General features: G+C 39.2%; 1 long non-coding RNA gene across 1 annotated transcript; it reads right to left on the bottom strand.

Moving 5' to 3' along the window:
• Positions 1 to 1032: 1032 nt before the first annotated feature.
• On the bottom strand, positions 1033 to 7396 carry LOC147117054 (uncharacterized). The gene is made up of 2 exons (XR_015078353.1): positions 6793 to 7396; positions 1033 to 4975 (listed from the first exon to the last, which is right to left on the bottom strand). It is a non-coding gene; the product is annotated as an uncharacterized LOC147117054 (long non-coding RNA).
• Between the last annotated feature and the right edge of the window lie 225 nt (positions 7397 to 7621).

Raw genomic sequence — 7621 nt, 5'->3', positions numbered from 1 at the left:
AATTAATATAAACATAGCCAATTAAGTGATCTGTTGCTTTGTAAAAAATATATATAATTTTGTGAGACAGCTCTTATAAATGTTAGTTAAAAATCAACATCTGATGACATTTGTGTTAATTTTCTGTCATGTTGCAATTTCTGCGACAGCCACAAGATGGCAGAATAGTTCTATCTGCTGGAAACTTGAACCACATTACTGACTTCAGTTAGTGAGCTGGTTTTCTCAGTGTGCCTTCAATGTCCAGGTACAGGAGTGGATCTGCTGTGGTGCTGCTCACTGTATGTCGGCTGTTTTATAAGGACAGGGATCTAACATTATGCAATGCACAATTTACTATTTTGTTGTTAAGAAGAAACTGTGGTCATTTAAGGCTACAAAGTCTAATTGTTATTAAGTAAACACTGGGTGAGGTCGGAGTTTAATTGCTGGAGGTCAGAGTTTAATTGTTGCAGGTCAGAACCAAGTGTGAAATGCTTGGTTTTCTTACTCTTATTTTAAAAGTACCCTTGTTAATTAGATGTAGCGGACAATACGGTATTTTCAATTGCTGCAGGAATTTCTCCAAATGTCCAGCTTTCTCCTTCGATACTTTTTATAATGTTTGTGCTGTAATGATTCCATGAAGCCTGCTGAGTCTCTTGGAAATGGAGAAAAAGCTCATTTGGGATATTGACTGCCATTTATTTTCTCACTTAGATAGTCTAGTTCTTGGTTCACTCAAATCAACTAAACAACAGAGGGAAGTTCTAGACTTTTTCTATACTGCTAATATTTTAGACACTTTCGACTAATGTATTGCTGTTTTTAGTGGTGTTCTATTATTAGCTGTCTGCTTTGACTCAGTGGTAGCACTCTACCCTCTGAGTCTGATAGGTCATAGGTTCAAGCCCCACTCCAGTAACTTGAACACATAATCCAAGCGGGCACTTCATGCAGTAGAGAGGGAATTGTTAGATCGGGTAATTAATTTCAGTGGACCACACTGATTTGAGGTCAACACACTAAAATAAAAGTTTGCGAGTCCGGTGGTAAGTTTTAAATAGTCGATTTATTGCATCACTTGATTTACACTGTTTGACTTCCTTCAGCAACTAACATCATATTCAAAATGGCTGGTTTTTATACAGCAGCAGATGTACCTGCCCCCTTTATTACCATTGGCTCAGCAGCATGCATGCAGAGCTATGGTTGGTTCAACTACATCACACTGATTGGATCTCTGGTACATCAATCATTCCTTTGTTCTCTAGTTAAGCAGAATCATCACTTTCAGTTTTAAGCTAAGATCAGCACTTTCACAGTTTAAGCTAAATCAGCATTTTCATTGTTCTCAGTTTTTAAGTCAGCCGATGTGACGTTACCAGCTGTGATTAGATCTGATACATCACACCATCCTTTGGCATGTGGTCAGCTTAAGCATAATCAATCAGATTTCTATAAATCATTAGTTTAATCATATTAAAATCTATGTTATTAAAATATATATATATATATTCCCTAACACTCCCCCCTTTGATTCTTTCAAAAATTGAATCATAAAAATAAAGAGTCAGATTAAAAATATAATCAATCATTGCTGTGTTTTTCCACTGTCCGGTTCAGTGGCTCTGCACAAATTTACATCAACCAGGATTTTACGTGGCCACAGTAAAAGCCTGGTTTTAATAAGTTAATTGATTTCATGATCTTAAATTAATTAGTGCATCTTAAAAAGTGGGAGGAGCTCCCCTCAGCTTATGGCTTTGAAAAATACATTCAGGTAAAAAAGGTAGAAAAATTATAAAAAGTAGAAAAGGTACAAACCAATCTAGCAGCTAAATATAACATGTCCCTTTAAGATGTACAAATGGTCTGCGGCGACCTGCAAGGTGTCTTGCCCGCGGGGCAGCAGCCGCCTGGTGGCAAGCACATTTAATCAACAGAAACACATAATTTGATCCCCATCCTATTGTACAAGGCCTCCCTCTTATCTTTCTGAGTAGTGTTTTGTCAAGATTCTTCAAGGGCATTTTATGGCTTCGTGGCTGCTTGTTATCTAGCAGGTGCTATCCTCCCTGTTTCCTTGCATTTTACTATTCCCTTATCATTTCTATTTGTCTTTTGATGCTTGATATTCGACCTTGCTGGCATTTATGCTATCTTTTTCCGCTTGCCTGTTGTCAGTCCCTGGTCTAAGAATTAAAACCCATCTTTGAATCTAACAGCTATTTCTTACAATTCCCTTCTTTGAGAAGGAAATATCCTTATTGACTTCTCACAATCAGCTCTTGACTAATCTAGCTAGCTCTTATTGCTCTCTCAACTTGGGCGTTAGTTAGTAGGGAGTCTTGAAGATTTCTCCCTTCCTTACAGTCCATTCCTTTGAGGGGGAGGAGCAACCTCTGACCCCTTACTCAAATTCAATTCACTGTTCCGGTGTTCCAATTCTGCCCCGCCTGGGGTTCCTCTGTTTCTTCTATCTTTCCTGATGTTACCCCGCCTGGGGTCTCCTCTACATTACTTCGAATCTTCTCTTTCGGTGTGCTCAATTAATTTGTTAGTGCTTGTCAGTCATGGGCATGAGTACCCAATTGGCTTATGTATCAAAGTCTTACTACACACGTTACATATATCAAATATACTGTCATTACAAGTTGGATAGCTACCAGAGCATGTGAAATAATACGAACCTAAGGGTGTGCTGATGTATTAAGCCCAATATCCCATCAATGTGAGTTGTCTCCTATGCTGTCAATTTCAATATCTATTCTCGAGTTGTCTTGCTCCAAAACATAAAAATGCTTTAGGGAGGAGTTCAGTCGCATCATGAGCTCACTGAAACCCACAAACAACAGGGGAATGTCATATCTGAGTATCCGAATTGTGCCACATAATTGTGTAGCTCATACTTAAAAACGTGTTGGTTGATGGGACAGGTCCTGTTAGACCTGTAAAGCATGGTAATTGCAGTAGTAGTGATACAGGAGGCATCACCAAAACCACCTCATACTGGATTCGTACTGGTTTTCCCACGCTCTGTTACCTACAAAACACAATTATTACAGACACAGTTAAATTCAGTCTTACAATCATTTCAAGCGACATTACAGTTTAACATCTAAGCAACAAATCATGGATTTAAAAGATCCTCCAGATCTCTTTTACTTGTATCCATCTTGTGGATACTTCTTACTAAACATGATTTCTCCTTGGCCCTCAATTGTCCCAATCCAGATTCCACGTAACTCTCTACTTCAACTTCAATTTCAATCCCTCTAACAGGTACCAGTGTGTTTAACTCTATTCTGATTGTTTCATAAATTAGATAGTTTCTCGATGGAGTATGTGTCAATGCTTTAAAAGTTGTCTCGCTCTCCTGAGCCACATTAACCATTTCATGTTTTGCTGTTGACAAGTAACTGAGCATGTCTGAGACCCGTTCTTCAGTGCAAATTCACCATACATTCCTGGATGGTAATTACCTCATACATAACAAATCACATTTGCACACTCATACCGGTATCTCAATATCATGCCACCCATGCCATCCGATACAAGCCTTTCTCGGGCTTTCAGGTGTCTTATCGAAAGATTGTAGTTGTCTAATGGCCGAATACTTCTTCAAGGTCTTACTTGCTGCTATTTAAGCTTTGACCTGAGCTCTTGGCCCTCTGCCTGTAATCTGGCCACTTCAGCCTGCTTGATTTCAAGCTGATTTTTAGCAGTAACTAGCTCTACATTAATCTCTTCCATTTCTTTCTCCTGAAGTGCTCTTTCCTGTAGTTGTGCTTTCACTAATGCGGTTTTCTCAGCTATTAGGCTCTCTAAAAGCATAATCTGTTGCTTAAAGTTATTCTCAAGATTCAACTTTTCTTTTTCCACGGTCTCTATTGTTGCCTGACTTTTCTCAATGTTTTCCGAAAACTGCTTTAACCTGTCAACTTTTTCAAGTAAAGCATCTTCCTTCTCGGCTAGAAGGGAGGCAAGAGAATTTTCATTCTGCTTTGACTTCATTAATTTATTCTCCAAGTCTGAAACCAGTTCTTCCTTGGTCTGGCAATCTACCTGGAGATTTAGTAAGCGGTCGTTCAAATTATTTTCTTCTTGTTTCAGATCATCGAGTTCAGACTGATTTTTTTTTTCCAGTTTTGTTTCTGCTTTTTTAAACTGCCTGAGAGCATTTTGCAAGTTCTCATTCAGTAGTGTAATTCTCCTGTTTCAATCTTACACTCTCAATCACTTTCCTTTAATTACATGTGGGATATGTGCATTCCGTCCTTCACTACCCCAATATTCTGTATTCGGTACACCTCTCGTCCTTGGGCTTGGGGTGCCATTACGGTATTACCAATACCAACCCTAGGAGCCCATTCAGTAGTGTCTTGGGCTTGGGGTGCCATTACGGTATTACCAATACCAACCCGAGGAGCCCATTCAGTAGTGCCTTGGGCTTGGGGTGCCATTACGGTATTACCAATACCAACCCTAGGAGCCCATTCAGTAGTGAGTTTTCTTAGAACACCACGTAGGTTAAATCTAGCACTACCAGTACAAGTTCATGTTGCACCTTATCATGCAATTAGTTTACAAGATAACTTCCATTTATCAAATCATAATTTTCCTTCTATCATTGTGGGGAAATATTAACTTAAAATTAAGAAACTTAAATTTAATAATGTCCCATATCTTTAAATTTCATACTAAAGTTGTTGCTTGGTGAACTTAAACAGCTGTCAGTGGAAAGGGTTAACTCCTTTGCAGGTTTTTAAGAAGGTGGAGCAAAACATTATCAGGCGTAATTTCGTCATTTCACGTAAATTTTAAAAAACTTTCCTGATCGAAAAAGACAGTTGTGTTTTCACACTCTAACTAAACACGAACAGAACAGATAAAACAAAACAAAATAGCACATTCTTGCAGAAAACAGTAAATTACGTCATATTTCTTATTGTCCTTTCTTCAAATGTCTTTCCAAAATACTGTAAAAACATAACTGGAGAAAAATTAGATTTTCACATTTAAACAAATCAAATCAAACTGCTTTAGAAGATTTCACCATAGCAACCGGGACTCCAAGGTTAAATCTTAGACTGAAACTTAATGTAACATTGTACAGTTTGCACTGCAAGTACAAAAATCTATCGCAATCTTTTGTTAAGCAAACTTTTTGTTGCTCTTCTCAGTTTTTACACACCAGCTCAACTTAAATTATTTCAAAGGTTTTTTTTTCAATTCTTGGGGCACAATCTTATTCGCACATTCTTAAAACTTCCAAAATCCAAGACAAGACAAAAGATTTAAACGCTTTTAACACAGAGAAGTGGGTGGAGCTAAAACACACATAACAGAATCTTTCTTTTAAAGAACATCTAATCAGACAAAAGAAATACTGTAACTTCTTAAACATTCATAGTCATTTTTCAAGGTTCCTTTCACTCAGCAAATCTTGTGTTTTATTTGTCTCAGCACAGATGTTAATAACTTCCATGTCAGTAAAACTTTAAGTTTCTCTTTTTTTTCCTCTTTTTCCATCGGTGTCTCAGTAGCTTTTTTCGACCTTCCAAATCCCTATTTTTTTCCTTCCTTTGCTGAGTTTTCAGATTGGCTAGCCTGCAAATTAGATCTTTTTCCTTCTTTATCTCTCCTGTGTTCAGCCCCGAGTGTTCCAACCAGTTAGTTTTAAATCGCTCGTCGTACTCTAACACTTCCTCCGTCCCTTTCTGTTGACAGGCTATGATCTTTCCCCAATCCGTTTTTGCAGGGCTAAACACTTGTAACCACTGTTGGATCGCATCCCATCCGGCATCTAATTCTTGCTCATCATTTCCCAGGCCAGTCTTTTACTTTGCTGTGTAACTTATTTCCCTCTCTCCTGGGTATCATTACAATCAGAATTTGGACTCCATCCCACGGGTGGAGTTGGTACTTCGCCCTTTCTTCCCCATCTTCTTTCTTCTCATACTCCTTTTCTACTCTTTTCCTTTTCTGCCTCAACGGGGCCAAATGGGGTCCTGTTTTCTCCTCTTCACTTTCACTGACATTACTAGAGGATTCCGAGTCAGTCTCTTGACCTGCTTCTTGTCTTTGTCTCCCATGACCTTCCTCCTTTATTTCATTTAGATCTGGGTATCCCTTCCAGGTCCCGACACATTTTCCCTTTTCTTGGACTACCGGTACTATCGGTTGTTTATCCAATTGTTTTTTTACAGTCCTGAACTTCATCTTTAAGTTTTTTAACTTCCACTTCTGACTTTTCAAGCTCATTTGTTTTCTTTTTCAATTGTTCATAAATCGAATCTTTCTGCTCTTTTGCATTGGTCAAGTCGTGATCATGTTGTCTAAATCTCATTTTGCCGTCGGATCTGACTCATAACTGCCATGGACCATCTGATCCGTCTTTTATCTTTCATACGGATCGTTTTTCCCCAGACCCTTTTTATGTCATCCAAAGACCACTGTTCAGAGGAGGTACCGTACTTTTGTTCGATTTTGAACCAGGTTTTAGGTAAATCAAATTGTAATTCTATATAGTCATACAACTGCTGGAGAATTTCGTCTTCTGAAATCTCAGGTGGAGCCCGCCCACCCTTAATAGTTGTAGGTTTATCGAGTGGTGTCATAATATCGATTTCTTTACTTGGGGGTCTCAAGTCGTAGGCTTTTCAGCCGAGTCAGTAAGTTAGAGCTCTATATGGGACCTCGAGCCATCTTACCACCCAGAGGGTTCGCTACCCAGGAGGTTTGCGGAGTCGCGTGGAGGGGAGATGACTAGACAACCAACCGAGGACTTTTAAAACGAGGAGTCCTTACCTCCGATATAGGTCTGGTGTCTCAGATCCAATCTCTTCCCTCAGCGACCCTGCTCGCAGCGCCAAATTGTTAGATTGGGTAATTAATTTCAGTGGACCACACTGATTTGAGGTCAACACACTAAAATAAAAGTTTGCGAGTCCGGTGGTAAGTTTTAAATAGTCAATTTATTGCATCACTTGATTTACACTGTTTGACTTCCTTCAGCAACTAACATCATATTCAAAATGGCTGGTTTTTATACAGCAGCGGATGTACCCGCCCCCTTTATTACCATTGGCTCAGCAGCATGCATACAGAGCTATGGTTGGTTCAACTACATCACACTGATTGGATCTCTGGTACATCAATCATTCCTTTGTTCTCTAGTTAAGCAGGATCATGACTTTCAGTTTTAAGCTAAGATCAGCACTTTCACAGTTTAAGCTAAATCAGCATTTTCATTGTTCTCAGTTTTTAAGTCAGCCGATGTGACGTTACCAGCTGTGATTGGATCTGATACATCACACCATCCTTTGGCATGTGGTCAGCTTAAGCATAATCAGATTTCTATAAATCATTAGTTTAATCATATTAAAATCTATGTTATTAAAATATATATATATATATATTCCCTAACAGGAGTGCTGCACTGTCGGAGGTGCTGGCCCCGAAATTCCGTTCCCCATAGGGCCAACGGAAGTGCTGGTTTCACGCATGCACTGCGCATGCACTGGAAACCGGAACTTCTGTTCTCTGAAGAAAGGGGTTCGCAGGTCAAACGCCTGCACTGGAGAGGCAGCGCGTACACCTGGAACTTCCGTTTTTTTCGAGGTAGATGCAGTGTGGG

This window comes from Somniosus microcephalus, chromosome 5 (genome assembly GCF_052327205.1).
Source record: "Somniosus microcephalus isolate GS21.2 chromosome 5, FLI_Smic_1.0, whole genome shotgun sequence".
Classification (NCBI taxonomy): Eukaryota; Metazoa; Chordata; class Chondrichthyes; order Squaliformes; family Somniosidae; genus Somniosus; species Somniosus microcephalus.
The sequence above is the reverse complement of the archived record's forward strand: the minus strand, read 5'-3'. Positions and strand labels throughout refer to the sequence as shown.